This window comes from Diabrotica undecimpunctata, chromosome 8, assembly GCF_040954645.1.
Source record: "Diabrotica undecimpunctata isolate CICGRU chromosome 8, icDiaUnde3, whole genome shotgun sequence".
NCBI classification, from domain to species: domain Eukaryota; kingdom Metazoa; phylum Arthropoda; class Insecta; order Coleoptera; family Chrysomelidae; genus Diabrotica; species Diabrotica undecimpunctata.
The window spans coordinates 106,888,809-106,911,642 of NC_092810.1; the positions used below are offsets into that span (position 1 = coordinate 106,888,809).

General features: G+C 34.6%; 1 protein-coding gene across 1 annotated transcript in view; it reads left to right on the plus strand.

Annotated features, from left to right (window-relative positions):
* The window catches only part of LOC140447820 (trace amine-associated receptor 1), an 832,360-nt gene that overhangs the window by 265,145 nt on the left and 544,381 nt on the right, over window positions 1-22,834 (plus strand). Inside the window, exon 2 of the mRNA XM_072540699.1 lies at window positions 16,791-17,079. The gene's annotated coding sequence lies outside the window, so the exon portion shown is untranslated. The remainder of the gene's footprint in view (window positions 1-16,790; window positions 17,080-22,834) is intronic.

Consider the following 22,834-nt stretch of genomic DNA (forward strand, 5'->3'; position numbering starts at 1 on the left):
AAATGACAACAACAACATCAGTCAAGAAATACAAGTACGGATTCTTAGCGGTAATAAGTGCTTTTATGCATACAAAGACTTATTGAAAAGTAAGTTACTGAATCATGAGTCTAAGCTGAGAATATACAGAACAGTTATTAGATCAGTGGTCACATATGGATGTGAAACGTGGACCCTCTCAACCACTGATGAAAATCAACTGAGAATATTTGAGCGCAAAATACTAGGGAAGATATTTGGACCAACCCAATGCAGCGATGATTCGTGGAGAATTAAAATGAACCACGAGCTGGATGAACTAATGCAGAGCGCAGATATTGTCAGATTTGTAAAGTCACAAAAACTAAACTGGCTTGGTTACCTAGAAAGAATGCCAAATAATCGAGCTGTAAAAGTAGTTCAGAGATGGAAGCCCCAAGGAAATAGAACAAGAGGAAAAAAAGCCCCGTAAAAGATGGACAGACGACGAAGACGAAGACGATGGACGACGATGGACAGAGAGGGATCTTAAAACCATAAACATCAGGCAATGGCGAAGGAAAGTATCCGACAGGGCAGAATGAAAGAACATTGTTAAGCAGGCCAAGACTCACGAAGGATTGTAGCACCATTAGAAGAAGAAGAAGAAGAAACCTTCGTTTTAAAATTCTCTAACGAAAATTTAAATACAATTAAAATCAGATCCCCTTTTTGTTCGTTGAATAAATAGTATTGACCACTCGCTCTTATGGCTGATTAATACTACAGATTGCTTTAAGCCGATAAAAGAGGATAATTATTAAATGCATGAACGAACGAACACCTGTTGTTTTTGCTAAGGAGAAAGTAAATAAGTAAAATTAGGAACCTTTGGATGGTCAATGCAAATGTTTAGTTTTTGTGTAAAATTACTTGTGTTTGTAAATAGTGCAGTATACTGAAAGACTCTAGCCTGCTTTATTCCTGGATCAGAACCTATTCCGAGCTTCTTTAAACCAATGAAAAATTAATCTGCAAATCATGTAGTTATAAATAGTTTTAAGATTGATTTCTTTCTCTTTTGTCTTTAATAAATAATATTTGACTGCTTTCGCAACATTCAAAGTTTAAACAGTTTAAAGAAGTAGGTGTTATTGTCGTAGACACCATCACAGCAAAAATTTTCGGTCACACAACACCTCGAGACAGAACTACATCAGTCAAAAATTCAAGAAGATATGTTAATCGAAAGTTATTCAGGGACCCATTGACAATAGACAATCGTTAAGGGCTTCGTCCAATAAACAATATAATATTTTATTTATATACAGATAATACCACCAAGTATTTTAAGATTTGCTAATAAATGTTTAATGAATTATTTTGCTCCTAATGAATTTTCCACTGAAAAAAAAAATAATGCTTAGGCTATCAGACGCCGCCTCTTACATGGTTAAAGCTGGTCAATAAATTAAATCAATTTATGCAAATTTAGCTTACGTAACTTGTGTAGCGCATGGACGTAACAGAGTAGCTAAACATATTAGATGTGAATTTTCTGATGAAAATATACTAATGAGTAGCTTAACAAAAAGTATTTGTCAAAAGTCGTTTACAGGTTCAATTGTACAGGAACAAATTACCGAATGTACCTTTACCTCCCAAACCGGTATTAACTAGGTAATGAACTTTGGAAGCTACAATTTTTTATGCTGAACATTTTGTGGTAATTAAGGAATTGCTTTTAGAATTTAACGCCGAAGACAGTGCTTATTATAAGGCACAAAATATTGGCAAAACAACTTCATTCGCAAACCAGCTAACTTTTATTAAGGCGAATTATAGTTTTATAGTAAAAATCATAAATAATTTAGAAAAGCGGAAAATGTCCGCTAACATGCGATTAACAAAGTTCATCGAAATAATTATAAACTTTAAAGCAAACATTTTAAAATTTCTCTATAAAATCGGTAATTTAGCTAATCGGTCATTTAAAAAAGAAATAAGTATTCGTTCTGAAAGCTTTAAAATTTTGGAGGACATTTACGAAATTTTGAATGGAAAGTTTTTTTTTGGTATAGAATTTTCGGATTTAACAAGGTATTATTTCAAATACGCCCCAATTACCTATTTTAATGATGAAAGGACTTTTTCAGGCTACAAAAAATATTTTATCAGTTTAAAGATTATGTTTCCTCGTAAATAATTTGGAAAAGCACTTTGTCGTTAATTATAGTCGAAGATATATATGTAGTCATATTGTTGTTTTATTCTAAATGGGTACCTTCTTTCCTATTTATATCAGTTTTTGTAAAAAAAGTGAACACATTGCGTATATATAAAAAATAATGTTTTTATTGTGAGGATTCTATGTTTGACTAGCAAGCGAGAAAGACGCGTTTTAGGCACTACTTTATCGTGCTCGTTAAATAGCAATTATTAAAATAAATTTAAAAGTAATTAAGTATAAAAGTGAAAGTGATTTGTATACTAAATATTGGAATCGTGAGTAGATAAAATATACTTTTTTCATCTATTTGGATTTAGATATTGAAGTAAATCACTGCAATTAGTTATAAGTATTACCCAATTTCCATGAACTGGTATCACAACGAAAGCTGTAAGACAGCACAAGTTTTAGTCGGATTTTAAATCCATTTAAAAGATGTCATCTTCCAGTCACCTACCACAAAATGGATCATACTTAAAAGCAGTTAGTCAACCACGTAGTATATTAATCCCAAACAGAGATCAAGCTATTCTATTTAACACTCTAGAGAATTGTACAATTAATGACTATCTTGAAGGAGTGAGTCAGCATATAGAACCAAAAAATATAATTTTCGCATCCCGTATATCAAACGGTAGAATATGCATATATTTATCATCTAAACACCTAGTAGATAAAGTCATAGCAGCAACAAAGAAGATAATAGTAAATGAACATATACTAGAAGCGAGAAGATTAATAACTCCATCAGTCTGCTTAATTCTGTCCCATGCATGTCCAAGCATACCTTTTAACTTAATAATGGACGAAATAATAAAACTAGGTTTAAATCCTCTCTCAGACATATCATACCTACGGATAGGAGCAACCAATCCTGCCTTCAGTCATATTCTGAGCTTCCGAAGACAAGTTTTCGTTTCACCTTTTCCAGACAACTTTGTACTACCTGAATCTTTTATTATCGAGTTGAAACAAACATCACACCGCATATTTATGGCGCAAAACGAAACATGCTTCAAATGCAAATTAACTGGACACCAGGCAGCTAATTGTCCAATTATTTAACCTTCTAACCATCCTCACAATGATAGTGCAATGCAAACAGAAATGAGACAAAATTCATCAATAAATCATACTCAACAAGATAATCTACAAAATACTCCCACAATCTCAAATACCACTCCCTCCACAATAACTACGTCTTCTCAAACTACATTACAAACAGTAGCATTCCCAAATTTATCAATAAACCAAACCCAACAGTACTCACTACAAAATATATCTATACATTTGACCACTTCTTTAGTTAACACTACAATCGCAACACCGACACTGTCTGAGTCATCTTCTAATACCCAAAAACATAAAACAACCTTACCCGAAACAAGTCAACACTTACCTTCAAATAAAAATACACATATGAATTCTCACAAACCCCAGACAACTTCGAACAAAGCAACCGGAAAAAGAACTCTAGAAGATGCAATCACGCCACCCGCCGAAGAAAACTTTGAAAAACCTAAGCTTCAATTAAAGAAAAAAACCAAAACTGATGACAAAAACTTAAGCAATTAACTTAACATTACTAGAACCAGTTAGAGAATATGTAGAAAGGGAAAAACAATTGTTAAGCTTCGATCAAGTAGTGGATCTATTCGAAAATATACAAGGATAAAAACAGCGTAACAAAATTGTACTCATAAGACTCTCATGCACTTATAAAGATTCTAACGAAATTACATCCATACTATACTGACAAAAGAATGAAAACCAAAAGCACCAAATTAATACGAAAACTTGGCAAACACATAGTTTTACTCTCTGCAGTGAAAACTTCATTGTCGGAAGAAGATTCCGACTCATCGGTAAATAATTCCTCTAAGAAATAATTACATTCACTTCTCTGCTTCAATGGAACTTAAATGGGTTTTACACCCATTTTGAAAAACTAAAACATATTATCTCTGAAACACACCCATCTATTATCTGTCTACAGGAAACAAATTTCAAAAATTTAAACCATGCATATAACTTTCGTAATTATTCATGTTTTTATAATAACAGATTAAACCAAAACATTGCCAGTGGAGGAGTAGCAATTTACGTGGATGAAAAATTCATGAGCACACAGTTACCAATGACTTCAAATTATATTGAATTAATAACTATCGCAATAAATATACCTCAAAAGATTTATATATGTCATATGTATATCCCACCAAATCAAACCATAACTCACGAAGATTTAATAGCTATTTTGGAACAAATTCCTTCACCTAGAATTATTGTTGGAGATCTTAACTGCTACAATCCGATGTGGGGTTCCATAAAACTCAACCCGAAAGGACGAATTATAGAAGATATTTTAACATCCCAAAATCTGAACCTCTTCCGCAGTGGACACCTGAATGCAGCCAAGCTACAAGAGCGTATAAGAAAGCTTTCAATAGACTAAAGCATCATAAAACAGACGAAAACATAACGGACTACAAAACACAAAGAGCTGAGGCAAGATACACTTTAAAAAAGAATAAAAAAGAAGCCTGGAAAAAATTCATCTCATCTCTAAATACCTCTTCAAGCATAAGTACAGTTTGGAGAAACTTAAGGAAAATCTCTGGCAAAAGCCAACCATATAAGATTCCTTTTCTAGCAAAAAATAACAAAATAATTAGTGATAGAAAAGAAATCGTAGAACAGACCAATACGAATTAAATTCCAGTGATGAAAATTACACTGATAATTTTAAAATACATAAAAACAACGCAGAAAAAGACATATTGGGATTCGATAGACATGAGATTCACAACCTTAACTTTCCTTTTTCCTTTATAGAACTTGCTGAAGCCTTAAACTCTTCCAAAGATACAAGCCCAGGACCAGACGGTATCCCCTTAGCATTTCTACTACATCTACCAGACAATGGGAAACATTTATTACTAGACCTTTATAATTTTATCTGGAGTAACCAGGTTTTCCCATCAACTTGGTCCGAAGCAATAATACTAGGTACCACTTCTTAAACCTGAGAAATCCCGGACATCACCTGAGTCATATCGACCAATATCTTTAACCAATATTATATGTAAGGTGTTAGAGAAAATTGTAAATAAAAGGCTGAAATGGTATTTAAAACAACAAAAACTCCTTATTCCACAACAAAGCGGATTTAGGCAAAATAGGTCTACTATAGATAATTACTATTTAAATGGGAATAAGCCACAATTAAAGGTTAAAGTACGTTTATTGACGTTTCAATTTCCACTTCGGAAATCGTTCTCAAAATACAAACATTAGTAAATTGACTACTAATTTACTAATGTTTGTATTTTGAGAACGATTTTCGAAGTGGAAATTGAAATGTCAATAAACGTACTTTAACCTTTAATTGTGGCTTATTCCCATTTAAATAGTAATTACTTTAAAATGCCACAAGAAAATAGCTTCAGAACAACACTATAGATAACTTAATAGACTTAGAGTCAGGAATACATGAAGCATTTGCAAATAAGCAAGATTGTATCGCAGTTTTTTTTGATATTAATAAAGCTTATGATACTGTCTGGCGATACAATATCATATCAAAATTGCATTATTAAAATATCAGAGGCAATATGTTAAAATTTATTTCCAATTTTCTTCAATCTCGCAGCTTCATAGTTCGATCAGACAACGTTAATTCAGATAAAAAAGTTCAAGACAACGGAATACCACAAGGATCAGTTATAAGCTCAACTCTTTTTCTAATAGCCATAAACGACATACTTCAGCAATGCTCACCGATTGTTAAAGGAAGATTATACGCTGATGACTTCAGCATATAATCTCTACATCTAACATCTACAGCAAAAAAACTCTACATCTATTCAAAAACATTTACAACAAACAATCAATCAGTTAGAATCATGGTCTAGGACTATCGGATTACAATTTTCACTAATTTCACTGTATATATATATATATATATATATATATACATCATTTGTTTTAAGTGCACATACCAAATTAATTAAGGGGATGCTATTCTGTCATCAATTGTTTTACTTTTTAGGTTTCTTTAATTTCTTTGTTTCGGACCCAGTCCAATCGAGAAATTCTGCAAAACCTTTTTGTTAAATTCATTTTTACCCTTATTTGGCATTATGTTGTCATGAATCCAACTATGATCCGCTATGAGAATAGTTTTGTTGACATCTTTATGAATAAGAACCATGAAAGAGATGAAAAATTGAATGTACGTACATAGCGAATGGAAAAAATAAAAAATACCAATACCAGATCCAAAAACTGTCGTACTATTAAAATAAAGAATTTGCATAGTATAATAAATTTTAGTAGTAACAAAAATAAGTTTTTAACAAAATTTGACAAACAGTCTAATAACAAAACAATAAAGCAGAGCAATAATTTAGTTAGATCACAAAAGTAATGCTGAACTTGTTTCATAAAATTAAAAAAACGCTGCCAGTCTCACTCAGCGTAACTGTTGTCCTATATCACAAGCTTTAAATTCCCATCCCTTAGCTTACGCGCCGAGCTGATATAACGATTACAGAAATCAGAGAGGGATCAAAATTGTTTGCATTTAAATAAAATTGTATACAATTTTAAATCCCAGTGGCCTTCAGAACTTTACTTATCTGACAGGCCAGTTTAACGGGATTTTGAAATTTGTGTTTAAAACAGCTTAGAGTGAGGTATTCCTGGATTTTTTATTAGGTTTATTTGCAAAATAATTTATAAGAAATGCCCGCTAGAATAATATACTGCTTTTTAAAAAGTTTATTATATGTCGCTTTAATGTAATAAGATTTTTTTATAATATAATATTATGTAATGTACAAATAAAATATTCAAGACAAAAGTAAAGACACATCTTAAGTTCTTTTAAAAATCAATAAATAACACATACAGGAGATCTGTTTGTCAGTAATTTAATAATACTCATGACCAAGTTCATCTAAAATTAAAGCCTGTTAGATATACAGCTCACACGGCTCTCGAGAATGCAGTTTATTTGCCTGTAGCTTCTTTCCGATATTTATTTTACTAAATCTCTCTGACTAAATCTCTTTGTCATAGCTTCATAGGAGGTGTTCTAGAACGATTCATACATATAAAATGTACCTAGCATCAACCCTTGGTTTTTAATAACCTATTTCACCCTCTCTAAGACGTTCCGTTCTTGCAGATTATTCTACTCTACACGCATGCTGTCCGTGATGTATTGGACTTTTAACCAATAAACCATTTCCAATGTACCTATCGAGTATGGACTTTTAACCAATACATTATTTTTAATGTAGTTTTACTGGAGTCTTCAGTACAATTGACATCAGACTTATCGGCCTCAGAAAATATTGCTGTTGGGTTTTGCCTGGTTTGGATATAAAAGCTAACCTTATGAGTCTCAATTTTTCGGTAAATACTTTGAATTTAAGTTAGCCACTAATGGCATGAATAATTTTTTGTATATAAGATTCCTTTCTGTAGCATTATTAAATAAATTCCGTCTGGACCCAGTAATTAATATAGCTTAGATAAGGTTAGTGTTTATTTGATTTTGTCCTAATCTACTACTTATTTTGCAACATGCCGACTTTCTCAAGTACTACATGTTATGGTCGCCAGTGTCGTATGCTCCCATGTGTGTAGTAGTATCAGTTTTATTTCAGACCCAGAATAAGGCACAATAAAAAAATTCTATCTTACACTGTCTCGTCACCATTTTAAGTGTACTTACCTCATGTAGACTTTTATGTGTATTGCTGTTAAATCCCTTTAATAGAAATTAATCAACTGCGATATTTTAACATCATCATTTAACATCAACAGAACGGTTATATTTAAGCTCTACCACGGCAGTTAAGGCCACATTTTCTTAAATCAAGAGTAAGTTCTGCCAAAACTACTTTACTATGCTTGAGTTTACGTGCATAACACTGATTGAAGTCATCGGGGCCCCTGATTACCTTAAAAAATATCTTGAAAAGGGCAGACATTCAATACTTTAAAACACATCTCGTTGATTGTGAAGACTAGGATGTGTCCAGGTTTCTTGAGTTTTCAATTTTTTAGTAACCAGTCTTCCATTTAACCCTTTCGATATTGATAACGATTTTTATTTGCAGCTTTGATGAGCGAGCGCCGTACTATTACGCAAATTAATCTCCATCGTTCAGGTTCTGTCATAGTACATTTGTAATTATTTACATCTTTGAAGAGCTATAATCGTAATACTACGTTTTACATTGTCCATCGTGTTTACTAGTACCGTTCATTTACGTTACGATCCGCAAATACACCATACTGATGCCGTACATACACGGCAGCACATCACTCACCCTAGCGCCGTACTTTCTGAATACTGTTTTTTTGAAGTTTTACGAAAAAAAAATTCCAGTACTACGATAAAACGAATATAAACCAAATGTCGATAAACGAAAAACGATTCAACCACCTCAATATAAAGAATGTAAACTACGGAGGGGCTGTCTCTATCGCGAAGTGCACAATTTTCTCGGCGCCGTATATGAGCAACGCGCAACCCATACTTGGCCCGTAGCGAAAGGGTTAAAGATCCCGATTTTATTTCTTCCGGCAGGTCCTGATAATTTTGTTGTCACACGGATCAGGACCATGAAACAGAGTTTACTCATCGGGTTTCTTTTCTAAACGGTGTTTTATTGAACTTTAGGAGTTGATTTTTAGTTTCAATAAGAGCCTCATCCACTGTTAAACTGTACCACTGCACCGTATTAATTTGCTGACAATCAGGTCTGCTTGAATGGGGTATGGTGTATACTATAAATACTATAAAATTTGTTTTTTTAGTGTTAAACATGAGACTCTATTCTTGACATTTTTCTGCTACTCAAGCAACTAATGTCTGTCGACCTTGCATGCTGCAAAGATTATCGTGTCGTCTACATACCTCCCATATTTATTCGTTTATCAGGCTTCCATCGATGTCTTTTAGAACCCTATTGGATATCCATCTTGAGTAGATATTAAAATTAAGGGGTGATAATAAGCGCCCCTGTCTAATATCTTTATTATTAAAAAGTTTTTTTCAGTTTGTTGATTCTCCTGATTTTTTCTGTTTAGACATACATTGCTATGCTTTGTGCCCTCCAAATAAAATTTGGCAGGACCCTGGTCCACCTGGCCTGTTGGCTATAAGACCGTTAGCGAATCCACTGCCCCTACGAGTCCAACACCAAAGTGAAGGTGCCATGCCACGTATGCAAGAAACGTTTCATGGGGCTCCACCTTCCCCGTAGTACCTGTGTTGCGATTACCTCACCTACCCGTTATCCCACCCACGGGCGGATAGGCGAAGCAGGCAGAGGAATTTTCACCTCGCACGTAGAGAGGTCGCCGCCGAGGATCTCCCCTCTTCCACTCTTGAATTTTCCCGACGGGTACGTGCCGGGGCACCCACACCAGGCCTGACACTAGGGCAGGAGAGGTATGTACGGGCCCAGCTCGTTCAACCTCGCCAGGCTCTTTTGGAATGAGAGTAGAGTGATCCCACGAGAGTCTCGTCTCGGATACTAGAAATGTAGACCGGTGACCGTGTCGCCTAAGCAACCGTGTGCGTTTCTACAAACCCGACACCTCAGGCGACGGCTCTCCACCCCTCGATTCCTACCCATTAGTCGCCTCTTACGACAAGCAGAGCCTTCTTGCCTCGGCTGTATTCTTATCTCCGCGAGCCGAACGGAGAGTTTAGACATACGTCTACATGTTTACAATGTTTACAGATGTTTACAATACATTGTTAATTATTCTAAAATCTCTGTCATTGATACTAGTGCTCCTTAGCTATTAGTGGATTGTGGTTTACTCAATCAAATGCTCTCTAATAGTTAACAAAATATATTTAGATTACAGTTAACATCTTTGTATTGCTGAAATACAACACAACCAGCAGAAAGTGATTCCCTTCTACTCACAGCATCCCTAAAACCAAGTTGTACGTGTTAGTTTTGAGAAAATAAATAAAATTAACCTGATTATTTAATATTTCTCAAATTTAGACTTTTTTGGAAGAGCAACAAAGGTAATCATTAGCTACTTTTGTGGTATTTTATCTGTATTTAAACTCTTATTGAATATCGATTTATTAATTTAATTTAAGGGTGTTTCCGTGTTGTCATCTTCAAAATTTTCCTCTGCATAACCCTTTAAGCTACCCTTTTTTGTTTTATGTCCATTATGGATCTATCGTCTTCATTCATTATACAACTTGATCTTCTAGGTTTATAACTTCCTGAAGATTTTTAAAATTTTTTATAAAGTCATATCTTTGCTCCAGTATTTTTATTGCATATCAACAACGAATAATCTGTAAAGTAAACTATTATAAAGAATCTCAAGAGTATGTGGAATTATAGCTAACTCACATAATACCTTGTTCTAACAGAGTGTAGGTTAATTACAACTCAGCGTTTAATGTGTTCAATAGGATCGCTGCCATTATGAAACTTTTATAACTCGAAATTCTTAGTATTATTAAATTAGTATCTGTTAGTCTGAATAAGGGTACATCAATTTTCAACAAATAGAACCTTTAACGTAAAAGAAAATGGCACAATATTTAGAACTTTCAAACAAACTGATGGCATTCTCCAAGGGTCGGTATTGCGTCCTAAACTCTTTATAGTTGTTTTAAACGATAATATGTAAAAAAATTGAGCTTGCAATCAATTAAGTTTGCACTCTACGCAGATGATTTAATAATATTCTGCCGACGAGGCAAATACACTGTTGCCACTTGCACACTGCTTCAGAATGCTACCGACCAATCGCTTGAATGTACTGCAGTAAGTGGATTTAACTTTTCTGTTGAAAAGAGGAAAGTCATTTAGTTTTCTCGCAGGAGAGCTAGTACTATAAATACTAAAATTACCATAAATGATACTTTTCTATCTGCGGTAAAAAGTATACGGATTTTGGGACTCACATTTGACAGTAAACTTACTTGAAAATGATATTTAAAAGATCTCAAAACTAAGTGCATGACAAATTAACATATTAAAAACTCTATCTGATGTCTAAGTATCATTTGGGTGCAGACAGAGACTTCTTGCTTTAGATTTAAAGATGTCTTATTCGTTCGAAAATATCCGGAGTTTCATTTTTATATCAGCTAGCCGATCAGATTTAAAACTTCTTAATTCTGTACACAATACTGCACTTCGAATCTGCCTTGGAGCTTTCAGGTCAAGCCCCGCAGAGAGTTTATACAAAAAAGCTAATGAACTTTCACTCTGGCTACGTCGCCGGCATTGCTTTTTAAAATATTCGTCCCGATTCTCAGCTAATACCTAAAAACCAAGCCTATAAATTACTAAGTAATGACCTTTCAAACTCTCCTTCTTCTCATAAAGTTTATATTTGCCACAGTATTGCTCACCACATTCGAATAACGTCGATCTTTCAGCCACAACTCCAATATTAATATCACCCAAACCTCTCCAGAATCAATTGATAGCAGATTTTAATCTCTCGTTAACTAATTATAATAAGCATCAGACAAATCCACTATTTCTACGGCAAACCTTTAAAGAATTAATTGTTAACAACAAATTTGACCAAAGTGTATACACATATGCTTCTAAGAGTCCTATAACTGTTGGATGTGCTCTAACCTCAAAGACAGATTTAATTATATATTGTAATCTTCCGCTCTTCTGCTGCATAGATACTGCTGAATTATTCTCTATTCTCCAAGCTACATACTTACTATCACCAGAATATAAAAAAGTAGCAATATATACAGACTCTTTAGCGTCTATATATTCTCTTAAAAGTATGTACACGGTACATTCTTTGGTTTAAGCTATTCAAAACTCTTTCCATAGTTTAATCTCACTGGTAGTATCCATAACCATGATCTGGATACTGTCTCATGTAGGAATCCCTGGTAACGAACCAGCCGACCTCTTTATAAAACAAGCCGCGTCTTTTAATATGAAGACTGAAAACATACAACTATATACAGATTTAGAGTCATATTTAAAAACATCATCCAAATGTCTTAGCAGGATCACTGGAATAAAATTCCTTCCAAGCTTCGTGAGATGCGTTAAAAAGCTTGAGTTTCCTTTTATGACACGAAAACACAAAATCGTAATTCGCCGACTTAGAATTGGCCATACAAGACTAACTTTCCAAGATCCACTTGGAAAGGAAAAATCCAAGGACGCAGAAATCTAGGCCGTAGAAGAATGTCCTGGATGAGAAATTTAAGAGAGTGATTTGAGAAGAAGAAGATCCACTTACATCTACACATGGTGGTAATATTCTAACTGTTCAACATATTCTCGTAGACTGTCTCTATTTCAACAGTAACCGAAAAAATAATCTTCGGAGTCGAAACCTACAAAATATTCTCAGCTCGCCATATCAATTACAAAACCTTATTACTTTCCTCTATAAAAACCAGGCTTTACCAGGAAATTTAGAAAAAGAAACGTAGTTCAGAATTTAATAATTATAATTATTAATTGTACCAATATTTAATGTATTTACACTGTGTAGGTCCTTGACAGTGCTGTTTGATTTAACATTATTTCAAAAAATTTAACTCTTTTTTTTAAGTCTTTAATCGAAATAGAACTATTCTTTAATTAATATCTTATTCGGTTCCATGCATCGTATATATCGATCCGGTTCTTATGCTCTGGCGCCGTAGAATTCCATAAGCTTGGTTCATTTTGATACAAATTTACAAAATCAAAAATAACTTCGTTTGTCCATTCCATTTTTTAGCAAAAAACTTATAAAAAAACTGCAAAACAACTTTTACAACACTACAGAACGGCATATACCGCACCTTTGATGTTACCTACTCTCGATGGATAGGATGCACCAGCACAGACGTGTCTGTGCTACCACTGACGAGACTAACGGACCACGGTGCGTCGATGTGAGCTGGTCCGCGCTCGTCCGCAATATCGCCCATCGTAGGAAGCCGCTTTTCAACGCGGTGGGGATATGCAGGCTACAACGGCAATTACATGTGATACGCAAAGCAATTTTATAATTGCTTCTTTCTCATACGATGTGAGTATCATATGTGATTCACATTACTTAAAATTATTATGTATTTGTTTTATTATTAGTTTATTAATTTATTCTCTTTCTAGCTTATAAATGCTATAAAATTATAAAAATGAAAATAAAAATGAATCCTTCACACAACAAAAGAAGCTACGAGTCAAGTGAAGAGAGTGAAAGTAATAATCCAAAAAATTTTAGTGATTCAAGTGACGAGTATGTACCTTCTGAACGTTCAAATGATTCTTCAGCAACAAGTTCGTCTTCCAAAGAAGACATTCAATTACGCCTATCACCATCACCAACACAACCTATCCCTGAGTGGAGTTAAAACTTTCAGGAGAGAGTGAGAGTAAATTTTACTGGTAATTCCGGTTTACAAAAGAGAATCCTAGTTACAGATGGAAATGTAGTAAATCCTGTTGATATATTCCAACAATTTTTTGACGATGAAATCCTCAATTTGATGGATACTAAAACTAATCGTTATGCGCTGCAATAAATGCCAACACATACACTAAGAAGGTCCTCTAGAATGAAGAAATGGGTCGATGTAACATTATGCGAGATGAAAAATTTTTTAGTTATTCTGCTTGTAACTGGACTTATCTAATACCCGAACATAGAAGATTATTGGCGACGAGACAGTCTATTTTACCATCCAATGTTTCACCAAATTGGAATGAGCTACAACAGATTCTCTTTGATACTGAAAAACTGGCACGTTTGTGATAATTTAACAGCTCAACCTAACAATAGATTATACAAAATAAATGCTTTTATCAAGTTGTACTATTTCGAAAATATAATCCCGGTAGGTCTCATAAATATGAAATGAAATATTTAAGCTATGCGAGATGTCAGGATATATATGTAATTTCTCCATATACTGCGACAAGGGTACCTCTTCAATATTACCTGGATTAGACCAACCCGGATCTGTTGATGTTTCTTTATCTGAGCCATTACTTGACAAAGGTCGCACTCTTGTAGCAGACAACTGGTACAGAAGTATTTCATTAGCCACTTTTTTGAAAAAAAAAAAACACAGAATACTGTAGAACAATGAGGGTTAATCGAAATGGTATCCCAAATGAAGTCAAAACAGAAAAACTAGACAAAGGACAAATTATAGGTGCAATCAATACTAACGGAATTCGACTATTCAAGTATCAAGATAAGGAAATAATTTACATGGTTTCAACGTTCCATGGATCTGACATGAAGGAAACTGAGGGAAGAAATCGCAAAGGTAAAATAATTAGAAAACGTACTAGTTTTTGACTATAATAGGATTAAAGGTGGACAAGGTGGTATAGACTTTTCAGATCAAATGATTTCTTACTATGAAATACTTGCAGAAGATCAAGATGATATCCACTACATGTTACGAAAAATAGATGAAGAATATACTAAGTGGGGCTTATCAATTAATCCATAAAAACAGAGTACGTAGTAGTGGGAGGTGAAGGAAAGCACTTAGAACTAGGAAGCAAACAAATTCAAAATACTGATAGCTATAAATATCTCGGTGTAAACATTACAAACAATGGTCGGAATACAAAAGATATAGCTACTAGAATTGGTCAAGGAAATTCAGCAATACGTCAACTGAATAGTATACTTTAGAATAACCACATCACCCGAAACACAAAAATTAGGATATACAAAAGGATCATAGAAAGCATTGCTACATATGGTTCAGAGCTTTGGGTAATAAATAAAAATGACGCATCCAAAATAAAAGCAATGGAAATGAATTATTGGAGAAGATGTTGCCAACTCACTAGAAGAGATAGAGTAAGGAATACTGAAATCAGAGAGCGTATGGGGATAGACATTGACGTCCTGGAAACTATAGAATGCAAAAGGCTGAAATGGTATGGCCACGTAGAAAGGATAAATGATCAACGATGGCCAAAGAGAATATTACAGTGGATCCCCACCAACCGCAGGAAAAAGGGAAGACCAAGAAGATCGTGGAAACAAGAAGTAAAAGGTGCAATGGAAGATAGGGGTCTACAAGTAGATGGCTGGAACGATCGCAAGCGTTGGAAACTAGGTTGCGAGAAACGGCGGTAGCTGTAATAAACTCGTTATATATATATATATATATATATATATATATATATATATATATATATATATATATATATATATATATATATATATATATATATATATATATATATATATATATATATATATATATATATATATATATATACATATATATATATATATATATATATATATATAGGTCGACTCAGCCTGAATAAAAATGAGTACCTTGGGTAAAACCAGGGGTAATAATAGACGGTTGAAGCGTAGCACTGGCCATGTTACCTTCCTTGTATACCGTAGGCCCTAGATATAGCAGACTACCCTGCTATACTCCCAAAGCCGCGACAGCGGTATAAAACGGGAGACTATTATTATTATATATATATATATATATATATATATATATATATATATATATATATATATATATATATATATATATATATATGATTTCTTACTACAGTCCCGCTCGTAAAAGTGTCAAATGGTATTATAGGAAAGTCCTTTTTGAATGTATGAGTATTGCAGTTGTTAATAGTTGGGTCTTATATAAAAAATTTTATAGTAATAAAACAATGCCACTAGCTTCATTTACCAAATGTTTGGCGGAATCTTTACTTGGAATCGATGGCAAGCAGAAAATAGAAAAGCACATTCGAAAAGTTGCACGCAAAGAAAATGGAAAAATTCAACGCAGACGGTGTAATAGTTGTTATAAAAAAATAAGTCTAGAACATAATTGAAAAAGAGCTCTAAAAGAAGCAAAACAATTATCTATGGAATGTAGGATTTGCGAGAAACTATTTTGCCTACCATGTTTCAATGGAACTCACGAAAAATAATTTGAATTTTTGCTTTTTATTTTTTAGTAATAGAAATATTTTTAAGTTTTTTTTGTGATGAAAAATTTGGAATTTATATACATTTTTTTAATCAATAAATAATCTAGAAATCATTGTTGACTTTCTTTTCAATAGTAGTCTAAAATAACAGCACACATTATAAATACCTTTGTATTCAGGAGGTAATATGGAGATCGAGTTTCCTCTCTTATACATGACCTGTACAGCCAATATCATAAGGGATGTCGTAAATATACTTTTAAATGATACGATTAGCAGAGCCGAATGAATATATTTCATACGCTTTGAAGAAATATTTCACTATAAATTAACTATTGATTGAGCATCACATATGATGCACAGACATTTTAAAAATAATCCCTGTGTATCACATGCAATGCACAGGACAGGGAAAGGGTTAATATAATGTATTCTGAAAATTAATTTGGTGTAATAAAAGTGATGAAGGGTTTGTGTTAGATGTTAAAAATTAAAATGGAAATAAAAATTATTTACAGTAAAATGTTAATCATTCCTTAGGATATGTTTATAACTTTTCATCCTTAATCTTGATGTTATAAACTATATTTTATGAATTTCAAATACTAATAAAAAACTTCTTGTTACAGTTTTAATTTTGGAATGCAGAAAGGACTGTAAAATATTTCCACACTTTCTACCGATGAGAGTTACATATTGTACGTGACAAAGTTGAACGATGCACAATTCTGAAGCAGTTTGCCACCAGAATTACAACAAATGAAGACAAATCGTGTTGCATCCGACGCAATTAAAAAGTTTGTCAGGACATACTTCCGGTTTAGTAATGGAAAACGGTAGAAAATGGAAAAGCCCGCATCTATACGCCAGAGCTTGGAGAATGACGCCAAATATGGAACAATTTAACTGAGTAATTTGGTATGTATACCTTAAGGAGATAGTTTTAGAGTTGGAATTGCACAATGGTTACAAATTACTTTATTATTGAGCGATGCTCTGGAAATGTACTGTTTTCCCAACTTACGGGAATGTTTTAGTATATTTCAATGATTAGGCTTTACAGTTAATATTGAACTATAAATGTGATTTTTTTGTTTTTTAAATTAATTTAAAGTGATATTCAAGGTGATATAGTTACCCTAAAGTTTCATTTATATTTAAGATAATCTTAGATACCCTTGCGCGATGGTGGCTAATAATTTTAAAAAATTAAAATAGTAAACTATAAATGTGTTAAGCAGACGATACAAGGACTAAGACGACACAACACGGAACTAAAAACGACACAGTTTTTGAAAAGAGAAACAAAACTTCTTTTAAAAAGATTGTCACATTATGATGATAATTTAAAATATATACAGTGTGTAAGAGCCAAATGGAATAAATTCATTATTTAGGTTACTGTACATATTTATAAAAAATCCCGAAACACGTCAAATTTATAGTTTATTCGTCTTCCGGGTTTGGACCGTGTTATTTGTGAGTGACCCAAAAGTGGGTTCATCTCGACGTTTCGCTACAATTGTATGTAGCTTCTTCAGGAGAACAAAAAAGAAAAAGAAACAAAAGACAGGAAGATGGGTAGTTAGCAACGGTAACTCAGTTACTCAACGCAACCAGAGGCGAATACTAACTACCAAGATGGGCATTTGGTCACAGTAACTCAACTACCCAACGCAGCCAGAGGTGAAAACCAAATGCCAGGACAGGGATTCACGTCCAACAGCTCAGAACACTAACGCGTCGAGAGGCAGGGAGTGAATCCGACGATTACTCCGCTACCGCTCTATTTATAGTCGCGGTGACCTGTCGTGTCGGGACGTATCGGCACGTCAAGGAGATGTTGTTCTGCGAGATCACTTGACCAATGATAACAAGTCTTTGATTTTGGCAGATCTTGCGGAAAAATGCCTCCTTTCAACATATTTTTCTTTTAGAGGCAATTTCTACAAACAAATATCTGGAACACCAATGGGTTCTCCCCTTTCCCCTGTCATTGCTGACATTTTCATGGAAGCCTTTGAGTCTTAAGCCCTAGAATCTTACCCCTTAAAACCAAAAGTCTGGTTTTGCTACGTTGATGATACATTTATCATCTGGCCCCATGGTCAACATACCCTTTCTCCCTTCCTAGATCATCTTAACTCACAACATCCGAGTATAAAATTCACAATGGAAGTAGAAAATAATCGGTCCCTTCCCTTTCTCGATGTGTTAGTCACCTCCAAGCCCAATAGCCGATTGGGTCACTCTGTTTATAGAAAAAAGACTCACACGAATCGTTACCTACATGCTTCATTACACCACCATCCTGCCCAAAAGAATTCTGTGATCAACTCTCTCATCCATCGGGCCATTTCGATTTCTGAACCTGACAACCTTAGAGAAGAACTTGGCCATCTGCAAAAAACCCTTGTCGCCAACGGTTACTCCAAGTCCACAATCCAAAATATTACACACCGACATCTACATCCCCCTTTACACCCTAGGACGACAAATTCAGAATCTTCGGGTAATACTCCTGTGGCTTTTCTTCCGTATATTCGAAGTGTCACTGATAGGATTGGCAAAATTCTTCGCAAGGAAGGTATCAGGACCACTTTTCGACCACCCAAGAAAATCTCACAATATCTACCCTCTCCTGAGGACCCATTACCGCCCCTATCTTCCTGTGGTGTCTATTCTATTCCTTGTTCATGTGGACAGGTGTATATTGGCGAAACTGGTCGTTCCGTCAAAACTCGGATTCAAGAGCATCAAAGATGCATTCGATCAGGTCTTTTCTCCCATTCTGCAGTTGCAGAACAATGCCAAGAAACCGGTCATTCCATATTGTTCGAAAAAACTCATATTATTTCTAAGAGCCCCTTCTTTTATTCCAGGAAAATCCGCGAATCTCTAGAGATCCGAAAAAATCCACATAATATCAATCGAGAGGAAGGATACTACTTGTCTCCCATCTGGAATCCCAGTCTAGAGCCGCCGTCCGGTCCCGCTACCACGATGCAGCCACGTGATTGGCCAGCGCGCGCTTCATGACGTTCGCGCCACGGAGTGTGCCAATACGTCCCGACACGACAGATCACCGCGACTATAAATAGAGCGGTAGCGGAGTAATCGTCGGATTCACTCCCTGCCTCTCGACGCGTTAGTGTTCTGAGCTGTTGGACGTGAATCCCTGTCCTGGCATTTGGTTTTCACCTCTGGCTGCGTTGAGTAGTTGAGTTACTGTGACCAAATGCCCATCTTGGTAGTTAGTATTCGCCTCTGGTTGCGTTGAGTAACTGAGTTACCGTTGCTAACTACCCATCTTCCTGTCTTTTGTTTCTTTTTCTTTTTTGTTCTCCTGAAGAAGCTACATACAATTGTAGCGAAACGTCGAGATGAACCCACTTTTGGGTCACTCACAAATGACACGATCCAAACCCGGAAGACGAATAAACTATAATTCTGACTCTGGCCGTGGAAGCGTACGATTTCATTTTACGACAAATTTAAATTATAACTTGACATTCTTTAACGTGAAAATGCAACCCCTACCTTCAACCCCCTTAGAATGATAGGTACAACCCCCAATTTTTAAAATAGGAAGTGTGGGCTTGTAATATATCGTTTGAAAGGTCTTTTCATTCTCCATTCAAAAATGTTGTCGCTTTCAAGTTTATTAAGATTAATTAAGATAAAATAAATTAAAATCATGTGGTTACCGAAATTTGCTAAAATATACTCAAAACTTATTTCCCGTTTAGGTCTTGATAATGAAAAAGTAAACAAAAACCATAGCAATGTGGTTTTTAGATGGTAACCATTAAAAAACTTTAAAGAATTTCCGTGGCAACGTTATTTTAACACGCCTTAGTAAATTGTTTTATTTCAGTTGTTAGTATTTTAATTTAAGTAAAAAGTTCGTTCAATTCAATTCTGAAAAATTGTTAGATTGACGGAAATGCATAAAATAACAGTTTTACAAATGATTGGTTACGGAGATAACACCCGAACACAACAGGAAGTAACTCGCCTATTTCATGAGAAATTTCCTAATTTACCGCCTATATCCCAAGGAACAATAAGTAAAATAGAGAAGCTGTTTCGCGAGTTTGGTCATGTAAGGCAGATAAAAAAAAGCAGCTGCTAATGCACTGAGTAAAGAACTCAAATTAGATGTGTTGCTTGAGTTTCAGAAAAATCCACATACATCGATTAGACAGGCATCCACTACATTCAATGCTAGCCATACATCGATAGTAAACATATTAAAAGAAAATAAATTGCATTCCTATAAGATGATACCTACCCAGGAGCTCATGGAAGACGATTTTGATAGGAGAACTTTTTTTTGTGAGCAAATGATGGACATGTTGGATAACAATATTATCCAATTAGAAGACGTTATGTTTTCTGATGAGTGTACTTTTTCACTTAACGGTCATGCTAATCGCCAAAATGCTACTTTGTCATGCTACTGGGCCACGGAAAATCCTCACTGGATGAGAGAAGAACACACTCAATACCCTCAAAAGGTTAATGTTTGGGCAGGGATTGTAGGAAACAATATCATTGGTCCCTTTTTCATTGAGGGCAACTTGAATGGCAAAAATTATTTGGCACTATTTCAAAATAATGTCATTTCAACGTTGGCAAATTTATATCCTGATCCAGGAAACCCTCAAGTTCCAGCGAATACGATATGGTTTCAGCAGGATGGAGCACCACCACATTACCAACTTAATGTCCGGCAGTACCTCGATAAAATATTTCCCAAACGGTGGATAGGGAGGCGAGGATCGATTGAATGGCCAGCGCGATCACCTGATCTTACATTATTAGATTTCTTTTTATGGGGATATGTGAAGAGCCATGTGTACAAAACTAAACCTTCTAATTTAAATGACTAAAAAGAACGAATAACGCTTGCGATTAGGTCGATCACGCCTGTTATGTTAAATAATGTTAGAAGACAGTTTTATTTGAGATTGGAATGTTGCCAAGACGTTCGCGGTGAACATTTTAAACATCTACTTTATTAACATTCATAGTTCTTTTTTGTGTTCTACATTTTATTACGTTTTGCATTACATTTAAGTTTTTGATTGTATTGTAGCGAATTTCGGTAACCACATGATTTTAATTTGTTTTATCTTAATTAATCTTAATAAACTTTAAAGCGACAAAATTTTTAAATGGAGAATTAAAAGACCTTTCAAACGATATATCACAAGCTTATACTTCCTATTTTAAAAATTGGGGCATATTGGGGTTATACGTGCATTCTAAGGGGGTTAAAGGTAGGGGTTGCATTTTCACGTTAAAGAATGTCAAGTTATAATTTAAATTTGACGTGTTTCGGGATTTTTTATAAATATGTACAGTAACCTAAATAATGAATTTATTCCATTTGGCTTTTACACACTGTATATTTCAGCGTGGACCGAAAAGTGTTATCGGTAGTAAGAAATTCAGTCAATGGGTGGTATGATTAAAAACAGAGTTTAAACTCCGAATATGTTCTCATTAGTAGGAGCAGCATAATTAATTTAAACAAATGTTATAAATTTCAAACATTTTAATTGAAATGATAAACTGAGTCACTGCACAACAAAAAACAGTAACTACTAACAATAACGAAGAACAATTAAAAAAAACTAAAAATATGTACATAGTTATGATAAACCCATAAATTAGAACTGGAGAAGATACAATAATGGTAACAAAATAAAAATAATTCAAAATAGATTTTCGAAATGGAACCCTGCAGCCTGTACACATTTTTGTTGCCGAATTGTTAATTGACGTATTAAATTACGGATACTCTGGGGATCGTTTCTAATAGTATTACAACAATGTATAATTCTATCAATTAATTGTTGTCGGTTATTAATATTCACTGCGTAAACTAGTTGCTTCAATCGTCCCCAAATATGGTAATCAACGGGATTGAAATCAGGGGATCTTGAAGGCCACGAAATAGGACCTGCACGTCCTATCCACCTGTTGCCATAAACATTATTGAGATGTTGTCTCACTGCCAGTAAAAAGTGTGGGGGTGCCCTATCATGCTGAAAATACATCCCTCGGATAGCAACGTTCGCGTTGGCAAGCAAATTCGGCAAAATATTTTGTAGTAAGTTCAAATAGACCTGCCCTGTTAAAGTACCATCAAAAAAGTGAGGACCCACTAATTGGTTATTTATGACACCAATCCACACGTTAACCGAAAACCTTAACTGAGAACGACGTTCTCGAATAGCTTGGGGATTTTCTTCTGCCCACACATGTGAATTTCGTAAATTATTTATCCTGTCTCTGGTAAATTGTGCTTCATCTGTAAATAGTGTCCTGTATAGCGTTGGTCGATTATTGTTAATCCATCTACAAAATTCCAACCTATCGATCTCATCTCCAGCATGTCGTCGCTGAACCATTTGAATGTGATATGGGTATAGATTATTTTTTTGTAAGACTCTACTTACTTTTGATTGAGTAACATTGAGTTCTCGACTTATTTGTCTAGTGTTTATTGTAGGGTTTATAGTAACGGCGTCCATAATGTCATCTTCCTGCGCTTCATCTACATGTCGCTCTGTTGTTCCACTAGGAAAAGTGCCATTTTCTCGCAAATAATTAAAAACTGACCCAAATGTTGGATGACTGGGAGTTCGACGATTAGGAAATC